The sequence below is a fragment of the Gobius niger genome, assembly GCF_951799975.1.
Source record: "Gobius niger genome assembly, chromosome: 24".
Classification (NCBI taxonomy): domain Eukaryota; kingdom Metazoa; phylum Chordata; class Actinopteri; order Gobiiformes; family Gobiidae; genus Gobius; species Gobius niger.
Genome location: NC_136875.1, coordinates 8,277,829 through 8,299,486, shown reverse-complemented (window position 1 = coordinate 8,299,486; position 21,658 = coordinate 8,277,829).

The following is a 21,658-nucleotide window of genomic DNA, read 5'->3' as shown; positions in this document are numbered from 1 at the left end:
AAAATGACAGAAAACTTGCAATGTATTTTTTTCTTGCATTTATGCCAGTGATCTACAGCAAAAGTTTCAAATTGATATCTGTTAATATAATTTTTTTCCCTATTCACCTAAAGTGTCTCGCCTTAATATCCCTGGCTTCACCAAACAAAAGGTAACAGCACCATGTATTGTGCATTCTGCCCAGTCGAGATCAAAGTACTTGATTTCATTACTTGAGTAAAAGTACAGATACTAATTGTCCAAAACGAGTTGATCTCTCAGTTATTAGGAGAAAGTACTGAAGAAAACTGTGTCTAAACTCATCCTCTGTACGGCAACACGGCGGGGACAAACTTTCTTCTCTGTGGTGAGTCAGTGTCATTTGACAGTACGTCTGCACAGAGCCCCCTACTGCTCTGGAGGGTGCATTGTTACGCTTTTAAAATGAACAAAACACATTGACAAGTTTACCTTTCACTCCGGCACCTTACTAGAAAAGTAGTGGAGTAGAACGTATTATATTTATCTTTCAAATACGGAAAAATAAAAACAAAAAATACTATTCAAGTAAAGTACAAATCCTCAGAAACTCCATAGTCAGTGGTGGTAAGCTACTGCAAAAAGTAATTAACTAGATTAGTATAAACATAATAATCCAAATTTTAGTTGTTGTTTTAACTAGGTAAGTTGTTCTTGGGCATTTGCCCTAGATTATTTCACTTGTTCTGAGAAGTTTCTGACTCGTTTCAATACATTTCGTTCTTATTTCAGGTAATTTTCTTGGGGTAAGAAAATGCCCTGGAGTAGACGGAGGCTGACCGATAACCACCATTCTCCCATTCTGGCCTTTTTAGTAGGAGGAAAAATCAAAGCAGCTGCGAGACTCAAACAGACAAAAGCAGTGATTAGGAAGATTTATTGACATGTATATTAGTTTTGGCGATCAGACCCGGCGGTAACATCGATGTATGAAAGTCAGTATGGATGAACAGCTTGGAGTTAGGGATGTGTCTCCCCCGGAGCCTGGACACTGGTGGTGGTATGGAAGACCCGTGAAGATGCAGCTGGGAGAAGCCGTGGATGGAAGAGGTGGAAACGGGGCGGAGGTGGGTCGCAACACAGCTGGGAAGCGAACGAAACCATGATTACTGGGGCTTAAAAGCGGGACCGAGGGCGATGATTGGCTGCTATGGAGGTTCGGCTCTAACTCTAATGGCTGAGGTGGAGGTGTGTAGTCTCGCCAACCAGACTCCGCCTCTTTACAGAAGAGGGTCTGGCAACACTCCATTGCGCCCTTTCAAACACTGCAAAAAGTAAATATCAAGCATTGGCTTAAATGACTGGAATTGAGGAAATGTTTCTTGTTTTGAGCGGTTTTCACTCATTTAGACACTTTTCCTGATCGGACCAAGTTTACTTTGCTTGTTTGAGGACATTTCAGACCAGTTCTAGGGTAAATCTCGCTTGAAATAAGAAAATAATATTGCCAATGAGATAAGAACAATTTTCTTATCCCATTGGCAAAGAAAATTACCTGAAATAAGGACGAAATGTATTGAAATGAGTCAGAAACATCTCAGAACAAGTGAAATAATCTAGGTCTTCTTAACTAGTCAAAACAACAAAAAATTGGATTATTAGGCTCGAATTGAGATGTTTATACTGATCTAGTTAATTACTTTTTGCAGTGAAGGAAGTGACGCAGCGACCAATCAGAGCAGTTTTGTTTTGTAGTTTTTTTAACACAAGCAACCACTTCACGTAATGCTCCGGTTTGCTTGTATTCTTCAGTTTTTCTGACATAAACGACAGAAGTCATTTACTGAACTCCGTGTGGCAGGAGCCCTATTGTTAATGTCCGAATGACGACAACTTTCTTGGCGCTGTTTCTGTCGTCACATCCACTATGTTCTCATGGGCTGCTCTGCGCTTCGGTTTTCCCACATTAGTCCCGCCTCAAGCAGTAGCTTTTCTACGACGGGGTCCCCAGACTAGTCTCCTGTTTATTCATTAACAAACATCGGAGATTAGTCTGGATGCCAGGCTAGGAAGTGTGGCCCTCTCGGAAGCGATCATTGGCTGGAGGTGGGTGATGCTGAAGTTAGTCTACCAGGTTGAATTAACGCCTCCGCTTCATTAGACAGACATGGAGAGAACATGCAAATGACACAACTGTCCGGTCCGGAGATCCAACCTGGAACCTTCTAGCTGTGAAGCTGCTCCACCGTGCCGCCCAGCAGGACTTTACCAAAAACTGCTTTGTAGTAGTAATCAAACTAACTGCTAGTGTAACTAGCTAGAATTTAACTCTGGGCCACAATCATCTTGAAATGGAGGAGATCCTGTTGCAAAATGACAATAAAACCTGCGTGACTGCTCATAAAATTGCTAAAACTTGTCGTGAGGATCTGATCTGACCTGCAATATTTACATTGTTCCATATATTGGTTTAGCGGCAGATAAAGGTCACATCCATTCCTTTGGACGTTGGGTGTGAAGGGGTTAAAATACCCGTCCCTGTCAGACCAAACATAATGTACGATGAATGTGTGTTATGTGCGTCATGCCCTGTACTTCCCCTGTGTTTCTGTTGCTGTGGAAGAGAAGCCGGGATCAAAGATGGCCGCCTTAATGAGCTAATCCGCTAAATCACTGGCAAAATCAGTGTTGTTTACGTTTAGCTGTGTTGAGCCTGATTGGTGTCCATGTCTTTTCGATCATATTTTACTGATCCCCTGATACACAACACAGGAGCAGACAAATGCAGCGCTGTTTTGTATACAAATCTCAAATGTGATTCTAGTCTTTAAATGATCCAACTGCTAAAATGATAGATGTGTTTCAGAAAGACTCGGCTAACTCTTCATAGGAATAAACAGAGTTGCACCATAAGCCACGCCCCGGTTGTAATGTTATCATTGGGTGACAGATTTTCAATTTATCTTTCACAAGTTAATGTTTTAGTTTTACAAATGGTTAGTGTTAGGGGTTAAGGGAATAGGTTATGGGGACAGGGTTATGGTCATGGTTTAGATTAGAACAATGAAGGGGCAGAATCATGGCGGCATTGGGTTGGAAGAATTACAAACAGTAAAGGGTTCTTATCCCTCGGAAACTAGCATCATGTTGCTATGCTACAGACGATACATCGATATGACTTTAATATCAGCATCGACATTAGGGCTCAACTAACGATTATTCTGTAATCGATTAATCTATCGACTCTTTTTACGATTAATCGATTAGTCGCTAGGAAAATTTTAGTTTTTCCATTTTTTGGTAAAGCTAAAGTGGATCCGCTTGAGGACGTGTTGATGGAGTAAACCTAAAGTAAATGTTTGTTGGAGGCTCTTGGTGCTAATTCTGCTTCTGATTTGACGAGACACAAACAGATATTCATGAAATTTACAATGTACAAAGTGAACTACATACACTTGCTATAAAAACAAAGTAGGTTTTCATCAAAAATACTACATTTTCATGTAATTTTTGCTCTATTTGAGTCTGTGTGAACCAGGAAACGATTAATCGATTACCAAAATAGTTGTCGACTATTTCAATAATCGATTAGTCGTCGATTAATCGATTAGTTGTTTCAGCCCTTATCGACATAAATATAATTTTGTGATATTGTACTGACTACACATGCACTTAGACTTTTTCTTAGGTGATGCATGAGAGTGGTTTGCTGTATTTTGTTAAAGATGTTTTTTATATATTCAGTGGGAAGAAAGAGTAAGTAGGTTGGAATTTCTCACATTTCTGCCTAAATTGGTCAAAAACTGGAACAGCACATCAACATCAAAACTTACCTGGCCTGCCAAACTACATGCTTTAGATATTTCAAAGACATATAGTCTCTCCCAGACTATGATGACAAGAATGATCTCAACAATTTCCCGGTGATCGACAGACGACATCAACCAATCAGAGCAGCGTTAGATACGTTGCAGCAACAAGCGGCAGAAGCCTTTCCAAAAACGTCCTTATTTAAGAGTAACGCTTCGAACGCTGTTTCTTGCTCAGGTTTATTACATTTTTTTCCCCAAATGATTCAAAAGGGACGAAAGAGCAGAAGAAAACATCGTATCACGCGCGGCACATGCCATCTCTATTGTTTTGGTAGAGCGTGGTGACGGCTTCTGCCTCTTGGGGGAATGAAGTCCCGCCTCTCGGTGCGTGATTGGACCGATGTGGGTAAAATCGTGAAATGATCGGCTGCGAGGAGCTGACGGTTCTTCTTTTGAACAGAAAGGAGGAGTGTCCTGCAGGCCAGGCAACATCAAAACCCTCTCCTCACTGTGAAGTCTGGAGAGGAAAATCTTGGTGTGGGGCTGTTTTCTTGCCTCAGGGCCTGGACAACATGATATCATCAATAGAAAAATGTATTCACAAGTTTATGAAGATGTTTTGCAGAAAGACCTGAGACATTCACAACAGCGTGGAATAAGTAAGTGAACCCTTGTTTTAGATTAGACGTTCACATCGATCAGGATGAATCTCAGACCATCCCTCTTTACAAAACTGTTGCAGTTCAGTGAGATTCAGGTGGTGTACTTACTTATTTCACACTCTCCTGTGAATGTATACATGTTATGGCCAGTGTTAATTTCGTCGACTAAAATATTTAGTCTTAATTTTAGTCAAAGTGATATTTTTGACGACTAAAACTGGACTAAAACTAAATTAAAAGTTTTTCATGAGACTAAAACTGTGACTAAAATGTCCAGATATTTTAGTCGACTAAAATAAGACTAAATAAAAATGAAAAGGAGAGACTAAAATCATCCAAACTTCTACTGATCGTCTGAAAAAGCCTCAGATCATGTAAATTCTCTGCTAAAGGATCAGCTCTGAGCTTTGTTCATGTGGAGCAGCTCCATGAAGCAGAGGAACAAGATTAAATATGATTATAATGAATATTATCAATGCAAAGTCGACTAAATTTTCTTGCAATTTTAGTCGACTAAAACTAGACTAAAATTGAAACTATTTTTTTGACTAAATCTCGACTAAAATTAACTTACTTTTTAGTCAAAAGACTAAGACTAAAACTAAATTAAAATATGTTTAAAATATGTAAAATTAACACTGGTTATGGCCAACAAAAATATGGTAAAAATGTAAATGTTTGGGTGGCATTAGTTTAAGCAGACACTGTTTAATCATACTTCATCAGACCACATTTAGTGACCAATTTAGGCAGAAATGTGAGAAATTCCAAACGGTGAACTCACTTTTTCTTCCCACTGTATATACTGTATATACTTATTAAAAGTGGTTAAATAACTATATCATTTCTTATCTATTTCACTCCATAAATGAACTATGGTCCATACCTTTTTCGAATCATGAAATTAATTTTCGACTGCTTGAATAATGTAGATAATATGATTTATTATTATTTTTAACAGTGTACATATATGAAGTGCTGGTTTCGGGGGGTGTAGGGGAGGCGGGGCATGTGGGGGGGCAGACAGCTGTCACTTCACCAGGAGCCAGTCCGGAGCAATGACTCGAAAGTTTGTTTGGGCCCGGCCTCTGTTTGAATGAAGCCAGACAGAGACGGTCACTAAGAAGATCTAGGTCACAGCTCTATATTGGATTTCAGATCTAATGCCAATTGAATACCATTTCCTTATTTCCTTAGGGCCTCTGGCATTAAACCTGACACCCCTCTTTTAAATGACTTGGCCGTACCTCACTATGACCCAGAGATGTATCTTTAAATTCCATTCCAATGCAGACAGATAAGTGTAAGAAACATCATCAGTTTAGGTCCATGTTTGACCCAAATCGTGCACTTTGTGGTGCAATGGATGTAGCTTAGGAGCCCGTCTTTCTGAAAAGCCTGTTAGACACCTGAAAAAGTAAAGATGGCGGCCGTTATTCAAGATGGCCGACATGCACTCACTAATACTTTGATTTTCCCATTTTCTACTAAATCAATTATTTGAACTATAAATACATACATTTCACCACAGAAGTAACATCCATCCATTTTCTTCCGCTTTATCCGGGGCCGGGTCGCAACAGATGCCCGAGCCACCTCCGCTGGCGCCTTTCGACGTGAAGGAGCAGCGACTCTACTCCGAGCTCCTCCCGGGTAACTGAGCTCCTCACCCGATCTCGAAGGGTGCGCCCAGCCACCCTGCGAAGGAAACTCATTTCGGCTGCTTGTATTCGTGATCTCGTCCTTTCGGTCATTACCCAAATCTCATGACCATAGGTGAGGGTGGGAACGTAGATCGATCGGTAAATCGAGAGCTTTGCCCCGACTCAGCTCCCTCTTCACCACGACAGACCGATACACTGTTGACGCCGCACCGATCCGTGTGTCGATCTCTCGCTCCAGCCATCCCCCACTCCAGTAGAAGTAACTTTAATGTGATAAACCATTAAATAAACTAGTTTTGTATAGTATTCTTATTTAATAGGTGTAATATGAATTTTACGTTATATATAGTGGGTTGAAAAAGTATCCGTGCCCCTTTAACTTTTAAACATTTTACCACACTATGGTCCAACAACAAAAATATAATTGAAATTTTATGTGAAAGACACACACTAAGAGCCTCAGGGGTTAGGGTGTAAGGTTCGGGTTAGAGTTAGAGTTAGGGTCTTACGTCTCATTACATTATGCACCTCCAAACTAAAAATATCCATTATTCCATTGTGTATGTAACACATAGGTGCAAGTTATCACACATTGTTACAGCACATTACACTGTACTAAATTTGCCAGGAACAATGCATCAAGGGTAGTGTAATGATGTGTTAAATCACTGGTTGGTGGTAAAGGATAAACCCTGGGCCTTAACCATGGAATGATGGACCGTCTGTGGACTCCGAGACAGGTTTGCATCGACGCACAGACCTGGAGAAGGGAACCAGGGGCGGACTAGGACTGAAAAACAGCCCTGGACTCTGACCAGCCTGGCCCAAATTAGCGTAATTGTGACACTTCCACAAATACATATTTTAACCTCTTACAATTAATACAGATGCCTTAACATTAACGAGTGCATTTTCCCCAGTTCGGCTTTTTATAATTATTTTTTTGATCGGTGTCATCAGCAAAAAGAACGGGAAAGGTGGTCGTAGAAACAGAAGCAAAATCATTAATATAAATAATAAATAATAACGGTCCCAAAATTGAACCTTGTGGTACACCATACTCCACGGAATTCCTTTTAGATTCATGTTTTTTTACACTGGGCTCTACCCAAATCTAAAAGCTTCTCGACTGGAGATCAACAATGTAACGCCTCATTTGAAAGCTAAGACCTACAAAAGTGATGGAAACTTTTCGTCACGTCGCCACATTTTTGTCACATTTTTGTTGTTTTTTTAGCAATTTTTTTCTATCATTTTTTGTTGTGTTTTTCTCACGTTTTTGTTGACTTTTCATCCCCTTTTTCTCGCTATTTTGATGCTTTTCTTTTTAGCTTTTAGATTTACAATACAGATGATTGACAGTCTGCTTACTTTTCCTTTTTTAGACAAAAGTCATGCCCACATTGGTTTTCGATTTTGACGGACCTGAGTTTCAATGGGAACACGTTAGGCCCTGCTCACTCACTTTCCATCCTCGGGTAAATCGCACCACGGACAGTGACTTAATAATTGTGCAATGCGATGTTTGGATATTCGCGGCCGCTCCTGGGGACAAGTCCAAACAGGAATACGAAGCGCGCCGAGAGGAGGAAGTCCCCCGTCGTTGACACCGGCTCCTGTTACCGCGCATCACGAATCTCAGCCGGTGATATTCCAGCCATCTGAACCTCGCCCTGACCTATGAGCGCTCTGAGCGGGCGCATTAGCTTTAGCCGCGCTGCTAATCTTTCCAGGACGCAGCTCACAAATATAGAAGAGCGGCTAATTAAGACCGGCTTCCGTTAGCTCCGCGTCAGGACTGAATTAGGACCAAGCGGTTGAGAGACGGATTCCTTCACTGAACAGTGCATTTCCCCCATGAAGATTATATCTAAGCATTCATTTAATACAGGGGGAAGCATATGTTTACACACACCTTGTAAAAAGACACATTTGAATTTTTTTTCTCACTGTCTGACATGGAAACAGAATGAACTATTACCAAAAGTTTACATACATTTCATTCATATTTGGTAGCATTGCCTTTAAACTATTGTGGGTCAAACGTTTTGGATTTCCTTTCCACAAGCTTCTCACAAGAGTTAGCAGGAGTTTTGGTCCATTCCTACAAACAGAACTGCCTTTTCAGCTCTGCCCATACTTTTTCAACTGGATTCAGATCAGGACTTTGTGACGACCGCTTCAAAACATTGACTTTTTGTCCTTAAGCCACTTTGTAACCAGTTTGGCAGCTTGCTTTGGGTCATTGTCCATTTGGAAAAAAACAATTGTGCCCAAGCTTTAACTTCCTGGCTGATGTCTTGAGATGTTGCTCCAATATTTCCACATAGTGTTATTTCTTCATGATGTCATTTGTTTTATGAAGTACACCAGTCCCCCCCCCCCTTCACAGTTGGGATGGTGTTCTCAGGCTTTTTCCTCCAAATGTGACGATGGTCATTATGGTCTAATAATTTGTAATAATTTGTGTTATTTGCAATGACTTATGTAAATATATTTTGTACTTTTGTGTCTTAGAGAGTTCCCTCTCAGCCCATGTCAGTCCAGGACTTGTTTCACTCTGGATAATGACAAACTCTTCCCAGGTTCAGCATCTTCACCAGGTCTTTTGCATTTGTTCTTGGGTTGATATTCACATTTCAGACACAGCACGTTCATCTCTGGGTCACAGAAGCCGACTTCTTTCTGATCTTCAAATACAAAAAGTTTGGAGGCCGGTCATTTGCCGCACAAGGCCCAAAGCTGTGGAACGCACTTCCGGTACAGCTTCGAAACATCACAGAGCTGAGTGTTTTTAAATCACAGTTGAAGACACATCTTTTCAGAAAAGCTTTCGATTCACAGTCACCGACTCGACTGCTGTTTTTATGTGTTTTTGTATTTATTGTTGTCTACTGTGATTCTTGTTTTTATCCTGGAAAGCGCTCTGGGCACTTTCTGGTTGTTGTTGGGCGCTATACAAATAAAATTTGATTGATTGATTGATTGACTGTATGATGACTGGACATTTACATCATTGTTTGAACTAATGAACTTGAACCTTCAAGGGTCTTGAAATTGCACCCAAGGATGAACCAGACTTGTGTTTCCAAGGACATGACATCTGGGCTTACTCAAATTGTTTAAAGGTATTGCTCACCGTTTTTCCATACTGAGATATGTCCTTAGCTTAGACGAGTTGATACGTACCTGTCTGGTCTTTGTGCTTGCACTCAGTCGCGCAATTTAGTCTCTCTCAACAAAGGTACAATATATACACAATCCAAGTCAAGGGTTGTTTAGCGTTTCACGTAACTGTATTTAAATAAGGAAAGCGTGCACAGCTTGGTAGCTTCTAACTTTACCCCAGTTTGAAGCTATACCTTTGCTGGGGAGAGGCTAAATGCTAACATTTGCGTGACTGAGCGCACGCACAAAGACCAGACAGGTACGTATCAGCTCGTCTAAGCTCAGGTAAGAACATATCTCAGTATGGAAAAACAGTGGCCTGTTCCTTTAAAGGTATAATAATCTTAGTGTATGTAAACTTCTGACTTTCTAGAAAGTTGCAAAAAAGAAAAAAATGCTATTTCTCATTCTTCTGACAAAAACAAATACGAATAATTTAGAATGTGTCTATTTATATAGTGTTTGTAAACACCGTACATGGGATACGTGTTTGACGAAGCAGTTCAACAAAACAACATGCTTTATTTCCCATACCTTTGACAACACCTCGCACTCTGCAAAAAGTAATGAACTAGATCAGTAGAAACATCTCAATTTGAGCACAATAATCCAAATTTTAGCTGTTTTGACTAGTTAAGAAGTTCTTGGGCATTTGTCCTAGATTATTTCACTTGTTCTGAGATGTTTCTGATGTTTCTGTTTCGATACATTTCGTCCTTATTTCAGGTCATTTTTTTTGCCAATGGGGTAAGAAAAACGGTCTCGATCTCATTGGCAATTTTACTTTCTTATTTCAAGCGAGATTTACCCTAGAACTGGTCTGAAATGTCCTCAAACAAGCAAAGCAAACTTGGTCCGATCAAGAAAAGTGTCTAAATGAGTGAAAACCGACAAAAACAGGAGGCATTTCCTCAATTCAAGTCATTTGAGCCAATGCTTGATATTTACTTTTTGCAGTGGAACGATCCAGTCTCTGTCATGTTTGGATGACATTAGCCCCTCATGGTCCAAGTGATAACAGAGATATTAGCTATAAACAAAGACAAAAACAATGTGCATTTTGACGCTTAGCATGTAGCTTCCACCTGACTCTCAATTTTAGACAATAAGTTCTTTAGAAGGCCGTAATCTCGCGCTATAATTATTTCTGATTAAAAAGATTAAGGTGAAATGTTCAAATATCTTCACACAAGTTAATTCTAATGAGCTATTCCAGACTGAATTTGAGAGCATTTTCGCTTCATTTTGAGCACAACACTTGACTGAATAACCCTGAGTTTCATTGAACACTTTGTAAAAATATTGACAGGATCCTCGAGTTAAGGGATTAAGGCCAATATCCCCCCCAAAAATGTGAACTAAACCAGGAACAAGAGGTCAAATCTAGACTCTGTTAGGCCTAAAAGTGGGACTAAACCTTCTGAACCCAGACGTGCTGAATTAGCTTTAGCGGCTGTGCTAATCTTTCCAGGACAGGCCTCTCCGTTAGATCAGCAGCTCATTGAGACTGGCTTTTGTTGGCTCGGACTCGCAGCCAAAATGACATACTTGTGTCTAATCCAACATAACTTCATATTCTCTGAGTTGCCCCTGCAGTGATTCACAGGCTGAGACGCCTCTGTAATGGACCCTCTTTGGATTAGATTGGATAACGAAACATCAAGTAAGTAAGTAAGTAGTTGAAGTATTTGACAGTTAGCACATTAAAGCCTCCATCGTTCCTTTAACGCATGATAATAATGCACCTGTTGTCCTTACTCAGAAGAACTTTATTCATACAGCACCTTTCACAGACATAATTTAGTCACAAAGCACTTTACATGAGACAATTATAAAGTATGTTGCAAATTTCAGGTTGTCAGGTTAAGCCCAGTTAAGGAAAAACTACTGAATCACCGTTACTAAGCAGACCACCATTTTCAAGCAATGAAAAGTGCGAAATAGTTGAATGCCTTGGTCTAGGTATGAAAACCTTCAATATTTGATGAAAGATTAAGCATAATCATTATCCATATAAGAGATTTGTGGATGATTCAGAGCACAAACGGGTTTGTGCAGATAATGGCACAATGAGGACGGTTTCTGCCAGACAAACACATCAGATTAAGAGAACAGATGCTACAAAGCAGCAGACAGGTATTTGAAGCTGCTGGTGCCTCTGGAGTCCCCCGAACATCAAGGTGTAGGACCCTCCAGAGGCTGCAGTTGTGCATAAACCTTCTATCTGGGCCTCCCCTAAACCGTTCATTGAAGCTGATGAACAGAAACGGCTGCAGTGGCTCAGAAATACATGAAGACTCATTTTCAAACAGTCTTGTTCACTGATGACGCCGTGTTACCCTGGATGGTCAAATCAATGGAGTAGTGAATGGTTGGTGAATGACCACAATGTCCCAACAAGGCTGCGACGTCAGTAAGGAGGGGGCGGAGTCATGTTTTGGGCCAGAATCATGAAGGGAGAGCTGGTCGGCCCCTTTAGGCCCTTTTAGGCTCCCTGAAGGTGTGAAATGACCTCTGAAAAATATGTGGAGTTTCTGACTGACCACTGTCTTCTATGCTACAAAAAGAAGAGCCGTGCTTTCCCAAACAAGATCATCTTCATCATGACAACGCACCATGTCCTGCTGTAAAGAAAACCTCTGCATCACTTGCTGCTATGGGCATAAAAGGAGAGAAACTCATGATGTGGACCCCCTCCTCCCCTGACCTCAACCCTATTGAGAACCTTTGGAGCCTCAAGCAAAACATCTATGAGGGTGGGAGGCAGTTTTCATCCAAACAGCAGCTCTGGGAGGCTATTCTGACATCCTGCAAAGAAATCCAAGCAGAAACTCTCCAAAAAGTTTAATGGATTTAAGAATTTTGAAGCTGCTCAAAGAAAGGCTCCTATGTTAAACTACAACTTGACCTGTTAAGCACCACTCATGTCTTTGAACACTGTCGCCAATTGTGTACGCCTTACATAGAAAATAATTTCCCCTTAATATATTTGTGGCGAAAGAACAGGCATTGAACTTTGCCAAGTACTGGCTCTTAAAAATACTGTGATGTCACATGAACGGAACCTATATCGACCAAGACGTTCTGATTTGAAGCACCACGAAGTCTGACCTCGCCACCATTGTCAGCACTGTCTGCATCCAGGCGCCAAAGCAATTATAAAAAAAAAAAAAAAAGGCGATGATTTTGGCTCCTGATTAAAGCCCCGGCCCCTGCGCCCCGTGGAGAGGGGTCTGGGCTCCGGGGTCTGGGCTCCGGGTGCCGCGCTCTGTCATGCTAGCCCTCTGACGGACGGACACGGATGGTCGGAGTGTGCACAATAGTCCCAGTGTCCCGGGGAGGAGGGAGGGGGGGTCTTCAGGGGGGTCCCGACCAGACCTCTGTCCCAGTCACTCAGCCCTGTTGTCATCTGAACCTGATCTCAGCTAATAGATCTCACAGTTCAGGGGCAACATCCACTGATCAGCGCTCGATACGAAAGCCCACACTGCCAACTGTCAAATACATGGACAGGTCATCAAAACAAACGCACCTGATTTATCAAAACATGAAGGTCGGAAGGAGTTAAGTAAAATCTCAAAAGTCTCATACTTCTGCATTTGCAATTAAACTGCGGCATATTTACACAACCAAATTTACTATGTTTAAGGGGAGACACTACAGGCAAAACTCAATTTTTTCAGTTTTCAGGTTTTGGGCCAAATTGTGTCTCTGAACATACAAGCTTTCACCCGGAAACAGAAAATATACCTAATCTTCACAAAAACATGTTTAAATATTGCGCTGATTCAATGTTCCCCCATAGACTTATATGGGAGAATGCAATTTCAAGGGCCTTTTTCTCAAAACACATTTTTCTGTCATTGTGGCGACACTATGTTCACGTCAGTCGGACCTAAAGAGTTCAGATTTTCCAGCCTTGGACTGAACAACATTTGGAAGATTTTTTCAGAGGGATTTTTTATTATTTAATCCCTAAACCCCATTTATTGAGTTTTGAATGTCAAAAAATAAGGCGGAAATTATTATTTTTTTTCAAATTTTTCCACTAAAAAACACCTTATTTTTAAATTAAACAAGAAATCCAAAATCCCCTCTGAAAAAGTCTTGGTAACTCATTCATCAATAAAATGAAACCATATATTTGAATGTAGCTCTATCCATTATTCAGATTTTGTCGCAGAAAAGATGGGAATTTGGGGCATTTTTAGGCATAAAACACCTTGTTCTTATATGAAAAGAGACAATGACAGAAAACTTGCAATGCATTTTTTTCTCACATTTATGCCAGTGATCTATCTGTAAATATACATTTTTTCCCTATTCACCTGCAGTGTCTCGCCTTATTAAGGGAGGTTTTAAAAGTGTCTATGTTTGGAGCAGCTCTAATGTTTTGGGGGAGATTGTTTAATGTATTTGTATTATTTGTATTTGCCAATATTTTTGACTCAGAGCAGTGCATTTGATCTGAGACTCGTGTTTGGGCTGTTCTTGGACAAAATTCTGTTTGTACTTTATTTGAAACAAAACTTTTGAGGCCAAACTCTGACCAAGACTGGATCTTGCGCGGCGCACTGGATCTCTCACTCACCGCAGCCTGGTCATCAGCAGGACTGAGACGCCATTACAAAGTGCTTTTGGAGGATGTCACTTGTGTCTGCAGCCTTCAGTTCAGCGGTTAGTGATGATGACACACATGTGCTCTGTTTGATTTGGGTGTTAGTCCTACAGTCCAGCAATCCTAATTATTATGAAGCCTAGGCGTTAATTGAACCAGGTAGACCCATTTCAGCATCACCTTCCTCCAGCCAATGATCTCTTCCGAGAGCGCCACACCTCCACCTCAGCCATCAGTGTAAGAGCCGCACCTCCATAGCAGCCAATCATCGCCCTCGGTCCCACTTTTAAGCCCCAGCAATCATGGTTTGTTCACTTCCCAGCTGTGCTGCGACCCACCTCGACCCAGTGTTAATTTTGACAACATATTTTATTTTAGTCTTAGTCTTTTGACTAAAATCTAATTTAATTTAAGTCGAGATTTAGTCAAAAAAATCTTTTTAATTTTAGTCTATTTTTAGTCAACTAAATTTAAGACTAATTTAGTCGGCTTTGCTTTTATAATATGTATTATAATCATATTTGATAAAGCTTTTCTGCTTCATGGAGCTGCTCCACATGAACAAAGCTCAGGGCAGAGAATTTACATGATCTGAGGCTCTTTCAGACGGTCAATAGAAGTTTGGATGATTTTAGTCTCTCCCTTTCATTTTTATTTAGTCTTATTTTAGTCGACTTAAATATCTGGACATTTTAGTCACAGTTTTAGTCTCATGAAAAACTTTTCATTTAGTTTTAGTCCAATTTTAGTCGTCAAAAATATCACTTTGACTAAAATTCAGACTAAATATTTTAGTCGATGAAATTAACACTGCCTCCACCCCGTCTCCGCCTCTTCCGTCCACGGCGTCTGCCTGCTGTATCTTTTCGGGTCTCCTTTACCACCACCAGTGTCCAGGCTCCGGGGAAGAAGACATCCCAAAACTCCAACCTGTTCATCCATGCTGACTTTCACACCACCAGGGTCTGATCACCAAAACTAATATACATGTCAATAAATCTTCCTAATCGCTGCTATTGTCTGTTTGAGTCTATCCAGGTTCAAATACTATTATGGTAGCAGCACATTTGGAAACGCTCCATGACATTTCGATAAGCAACAGCCACTTAATCAATACAACTTGAACCAGAGCTGCAGGTGAGTGTGTTCTGGAACTTATTTTTGTATTTTCAACAAAACTATGCAGTAAAAATAGTCACATGGGGTCATTATTTTCCGAGAAACGTAGATTTAACGGTTGGAATTAACATGCTTTTTAACAACGTTTGAGGTCTTCATTTTGGAACAATGCCTTTAATGACAGAAACCGCAAGAAAGTGTTTGTTAAAAAGAGGTTACTGTGAAATGAAATCAATACTTTTACTGCTATTCCAGTTAAAAAAACATGAGCTTCTCTAATTGGATTTTGTCAGGTACGTGAGTGAACGCTCTGTAACCGCTTAGGGATGTGGGTGAAGCTGAAAATGATGTTTATTTTGGCCTGAGCGGGTCGCGTGTGATGTGCGGCGGCATGTGCGTGTGTGCGCACTGTGACGGGCAGCAGCACATTGTGGGACAGCTGAGGGGTAAAGGGGAGAGAGAGGAGGGACGGAGGGGAGCGCAAGGCTGGGCAAAATGATACAAGAAAGAATCAAACCGTGAGGGGGGGACCCGGTGATGGCCCGACCGCTAAGATCGGCACATTGTGATTCTGAGCTGCCATGTAACGCAGCACTCTGGTTTAAAGGGGGGGTATGATGCAAAATCGACTTTTTCAGGCTTTACATCATGTTGTTATGTCATTCCCTCATTAAAAACATGCCTGAAGTGTTGCCTTGGCACATTCACGTATTTTCGAGTAATCTGTAAAAACTCTGATGGCGGCCATTTTAGGGATAGGTTTGCCTGAGTCCTCCTAGGAACGCCCCCACCTCCTGGAGACGCCTCCGAGCTTTCGTCACCAGCCGAGTAAAGGGTCAGAGGTTCTTAAAGAGACAGAGGCCTATTTCAAGACATTCACTACAGCCATTTTGAGAGAGCAGTTTAATACAAGGCAGTTATTCTAATTTACTGCATTTACAGACCAACAGAAGGTTTCGTCGTCATTGTAGTGCTATAGACTGGTGCTATGTGATTGAAAAAAGCATAATGCCCCCTCTTTAACACTTTTATTGATACTAAAATGAGAAATAGCTTTATTGATCTCACGATGGAGAAATTCACTTGTTACATGAGCTCTCAAGAAACACTCCGGGGGTGCAAATAGACAGGAATCACTGCAATCAATGAATATAAATAGTAATTAAAGCCCAGTACATTTTTTGATTAATTCCGATTAATTAATGACATAAGGTTTAGTGCGATTAAAAAGATGAATGTAAATTAATCACACTTTACTTTAGTGGTACAGACTCTTTCAGTTTCTCTTTTCCTGCAGACGTTGCTTAGGGACGAACACGCCGTAAAGCCAAAAACTATGTTACTGAGAAACTGCATTACAGTTAAAGCCACGTAAACTTATTTACAAAGATCATTCTCCAAAATAAATCAAAGTGTGTCTGTCTTTGACGTGTTTGAAATGATCACACAGGCCTCACATCTCCACCAAAATAAGTTCAAATGTAGGAAAATACAAAGAAGTATCTAAAATACAGAATACCTCTGAAAACTAGGTAAATACAACCCCTAAATAAATGAGGCTAAAATGCAATTAACTTGTTTAAAATATTTGATCAAGTCACACCATGAATAGCAATAAATATAACAGAATATAAATGTCCGGTGCCCCCTCAGTGCAAGTACAGGTGCTCCTTCTCGCACTGAGGGTGTCTCAGTCTGCCACTGAAGGAGCTGCTCAGCTCCTCTACAGTCCTGGTGAGAAGTGTTGTCCATGATGGATGAGACAACACCATGATGACAGAAAGACACGAGGTGCCACAGGCAAACAAAAATGTGTGATGTTTTTAGTGGATTTGTGGCTTGTTGTTTTGAGATTGAGTTGCAATCGGCAAAACTGATCCTAACTGAAGAAGTGGACCTATCAGCGTGGAGAGAGAGAGAGAGAGAGAGAGATCTGGAAGAGAGAGAGAGAGAGAGAGAGAGAGAGAGAGATCTGGAAGAGAGAGAGAGAGAGAGAGAGAGATCTGGAAGAGAGAGAGAGAGAGAGAGAGAGAGATCTGGAAGAGAGAGAGAGAGAGAGAGAGAGAGATCTGGAAGAGAGAGAGAGAGAGAGAGAGAGAGAGAGAGATCTGGAAGAGAGAGAGAGAGAGAGAGAGAGATCTGGAAGAGAGAGAGATCTGGAAGAGAGAGAGAGAGAGAGAGAGAGATCTGGAAGAGAGAGAGAGAGAGAGAGAGAGATCTGGAAGAGAGAGAGAGAGAGAGATCTGGAAGAGAGAGAGAGAGAGAGAGAGAGAGAGAGAGAGATCTGGAAGAGAGAGAGAGAGAGAGAGAGAGAGATCTGGAAGAGAGAGAGAGAGAGAGAGAGAGAAAGATCTGGAAGAGAGAGAGAGAGAGAGAGAGAGGGAGAAGGATCTGGAAGAGAGAGAGAGAGAGAGAGAGAGAAAGATCTGGAAGAGAGAGAAAGAGAGAGCGAGACAGAGAGAGAGCGAGAGCGAGAGAGAGAGAGAAAGATCTGGAAGAGAGAGAGAGAGACAGAGAGAGAGAGAAAGATCTGGAAGAGAGAGAAAGAGAGAGCGAGACAGAGAGAGAGGGAGAGAGAGAGAGAGAGAGGGAGAGAGAGAGAGAGAGAGAGAGAGAGAAAGATCTGGAAGAGAGAGAGAGAGAGAGAGAGCGAGACAGAGCGAGAGCGCGAGAGAGAGAGAGAGAGAGCGAGAGAGAGAGAGAGGAGAGAGGATCAGTGGTTTCCAACTTTGGGGCAAATGATATTGCAGGAGGGGCAGAGCTTTCACTCCTCGGAGGATCATGTGATATTATTTGAGCAAATTAAAAGATATTTAAAAAAATAAATAAAACAAACATCACCTACGGCCAAGAAAGAGCAGAAAACACTCCCATTTCAGTTTGATTGGGAACCGCTGATCTATGACTTGAACTCTGTCATCTCAGCTCCACAGGAAGTCTATGAGAGCTCCGACCACAACACGAAGGCAGGAGACACTGAGAGAGGCCTGGATACTGGACACAGGCATGTAAAGGAGTCACACCAGAGCAAACAAACAGGAGAGGGACTCGGCATCGCGGGTCAAAATACTTAAGTGACTGAATGCCAATTGAATGCCATTTGGCCTCACACCCAATACTTGCTGTCCTATGTCTGAAACATTACCAGGTCTACACAGTTTCGGATCGTGTCGCCGACATTTCTGGGATTTCTGACCCATCCTCAATGCCGCTGGGGCAAACTGTGCAGCAAACATTCGAGCTAATAGCCTCTCCAAACACAAGCAATCGCACAAACAAATCACTCTTTCCCACCAGTTCGACTATTTCTGTGTTTGATTTTACTCTGTGTCCCATAAAACCAAGAATGAAGGCATATCCATGGGTATTTAGAGACAAGCACGGGCGGCGTTTCATCCTAGCGTTAGTGGAGAGTTAGCAAACATGCTACTCCAGGAAACTACTCATAGTTTGTTACCCTGCTCAGTGCATTTTTCCATCAAACATCGCAATCGTGAAAGGACGTAACACCAAGTCGTTAGAAAGTTTTTTTTTTGCTTTTTAACTCAAGACTAAACTTAGAACAACACAAAGGAAGAGGCAAAAGACGAAGAGACAAGGCATATTTTTTCCATTATTTTACAGTGGCTCTCACCAGTCTTACTTCGTTCTGTCCGAGATTATTTGAGTTTTATCCTTATGCACATTTTCATCTTGTTTGGAGTGTTCATTGGTTGTCTAATGCTAATTCATCTTGAAATTGTTTTGTCCAAATTTGTAGACATTGGGAAGAGGTAGCTCTAGGCCAGCTGGTGCGAGGCAGGCGTGATTTTAAGCCCACACCGTCCCATTGGAACTTCAAAGTTTGAGAACCACTGAAATTAACATGGTAAGACAATAGAAATTCTAATCTATTCTATTCTAAATTGTTCACATTATGAAATTCAAAACGATGGCAGACATCAGTCCCATAACGTCCAGTTCCACTTTTCATCGTGTGAATTTCTTTTATTGTGTATTGTGGAATAAACTCCCAGCCCACGTTAAAGAAGCAGACACAGTCCCTATATTTAAGACTAGGCTCAAAACGTACCTCTTCGAATTATCTTATAATCAGGTCAGTTCGGTAAAGCACTAACCCACAGCCTGAAGTAAGGCTGCCTCAGGAGAAACAGTGCTGTGGGAAGTACGGTCCACTGAGCGCCATCCTCTTCTTCTTACTGCAGACTTTGTTTTATCATGATACAATACTTAATTTATCTGTAGTCTGTTCATCACTATTCACATGGTGTCTCCTGTCCCACTCCCCCTCGGGAGTGCCTGTCTAGATCGAATGGAGGAACCTGGGTGAACGGAGGAACTGGCATTCTGGAATCTGAGGACTGGACAGTCTGTGATCTTGGCCCGTCTGCTGAGGGATCCTTCGGCCCTGGGTCTCTATAGCCTGTCCGTCCATGGGAGTGGATCTCTCCTTCTGTGGTTCTCCCCAAGGTTTCTCTTTTCTCCTGCCGGGTTTTTGAGTTTTTCCTTGCCGTACTGGAGAGTCTAAGGACGGGGGACGCCCACGCCGCTCATCGCTACCTCCTATTGGACATTATATTTGCCTGGATTCACCTGAACCTTCAATTGTCATATTTATTGCTGTGTTTTATTGCCTTGATGTTTGTTGCAGCCCTTTGAGGCGACTTCTGTTGTGATATTGGGCTATACAAAACCATTAAACTTGAAACTTGAAACTTTATTCTTGTTTATTGCTTCGTTATAACGTATTGCCGAAGTCATTTTAACGACTTCTTGGCTTCGAGGCTAAATGCTAAAAACATTCCCCATAATACCACAGGGCATGGGCATACGAATCTCCGCCCAACAATACACGCTGCTTATGACAACATGCTACGAAAAGGCTCACAGGCGTGAAAGTAAAGCAAACAAAACATATTTATTAATTGATAATGTTGTTAGTTATTTTGAACAATTTTCAGTCATTCTTACTGTAAATGTTATTTATTGAATTTCATCAAAATGTATCCGATTATTAAAGTCATAATCAGCTTTAACCCCCTTTTTATTTGTAGTGTATTTTGCCTGGCAGAGGTGGTTTCCATGGCGACGCCCTTTGCTCCTCCCCTTTGACTGCCGTGTGATGTGACAACGGTATGTAACTGGTTTGGCACTGTGATTTTATGATCACTTTGGAAATTTTACTCAACTTTATATCAGTTTCATTTGTTTTATTTGTAACATAACACTGCTAAATCTATGTTTTAAGTGATTATTTGAATTTTGGAGGATTTATATAGATACAGACGGCATCTCTGGAATCGCCCATATATGGTCATGTTTGAAAACAGTTAAGGGGGAAAACAATTTGGATAAAAATCTAAACTTTCTCTAATTATTCAAAAACTTCTTTAACAAACGCTGAAATATGAACATAGTTTCTACTAAATAAAGATACAAAGACATGGGGAGGAGCAAAGTGGTTCAACGTCCCATAAATACATGAATAACTGAGAATGCTAACATGATGCTACATGTTAGCATCGGGTTAATGCTAACGGTTAGCAAACGCTAGCTACAACTGCCGTTTTTTTCACTTCTACTGAACAATCTGCTGTGAGAAAATGTCCATATGGGCCCGATTTACACCTGACTTTATTTATGTGATAAATAAGTTGATATTCCACCAGAAAATGGCTAAAAAGAGTGGAAATTGTGTTTCTCTAAAGATTCTATTTTCCCCCTCGGCGAAGCCACGCCCCCTTCTATGACGAGATGCCGTCTGTATCTATTGTCATTTGGTCAAGTTTAGATGTTGTAAATCGTTGTCAGTTAGCTTGTCAGGGGAGTAACTGCCATCGCTCCATAGATGAAATGTACAGTTAATACTTTGTAAATAATACTCTTGTATCTGGTGTGGTTGCGTTTAGGGGCAGAAGAGTGAATCAGACCACCTGTAATCACCTGTCCTGGTTATGTGTGATTCCAGAGATTCATGTAAAGCCACAAAACCTGTTCGAGTGGTCTCATCATTGCAGCCTGGGTCAAACTTCGAGGGGTTACATTAGGACATCAGCAACACTTTAAAACCACTTTGGCAACACGTTTAAACAAGCTTTTCGAACCAGAAAGCGCATTCAAGTTGCCGTACTGCTGTAATCAACCCATTGACCACATTTAGGTGATGCCAAATAACAGTTCAAAATCACTAATCATATATTTTTTCTAGATTTTACTTGCACAAGGTACCCACAAGCAAACAAACATCAATAATGTGGATTTGAATCACCAGGCTTCTGCTCTTTGGGCAGACCTCTAGCGTCCGAGCCACTGTCGCCGTATATCAGAAGTATGTGAAAACTTTCTCCCCTCTCTGTTACAGGCTGCAGTCCAGACGCCGAGGCATTCTCCCGTTGTACCCAGTATTCGGTCTAAATCGGTCGCTGACACTGGAGAAGGTCACAATAACAAAGATAGACACACAAAACGGCACTTTCAAAATAAGAGCCCCAAAATGAAATGTGGGGAATGGCAGACACGGGAAACATGCCACCAATTTGTTTTCAAGGAGTCTTACTGGTTTACACAACAGTAGTAGTGGCCGACTGGTACTGATACGAGTAAACAGTACGGTAAGTAGTAGCATTAGTGGTGGTAGCAGTAACAAGCTCCGTTTCT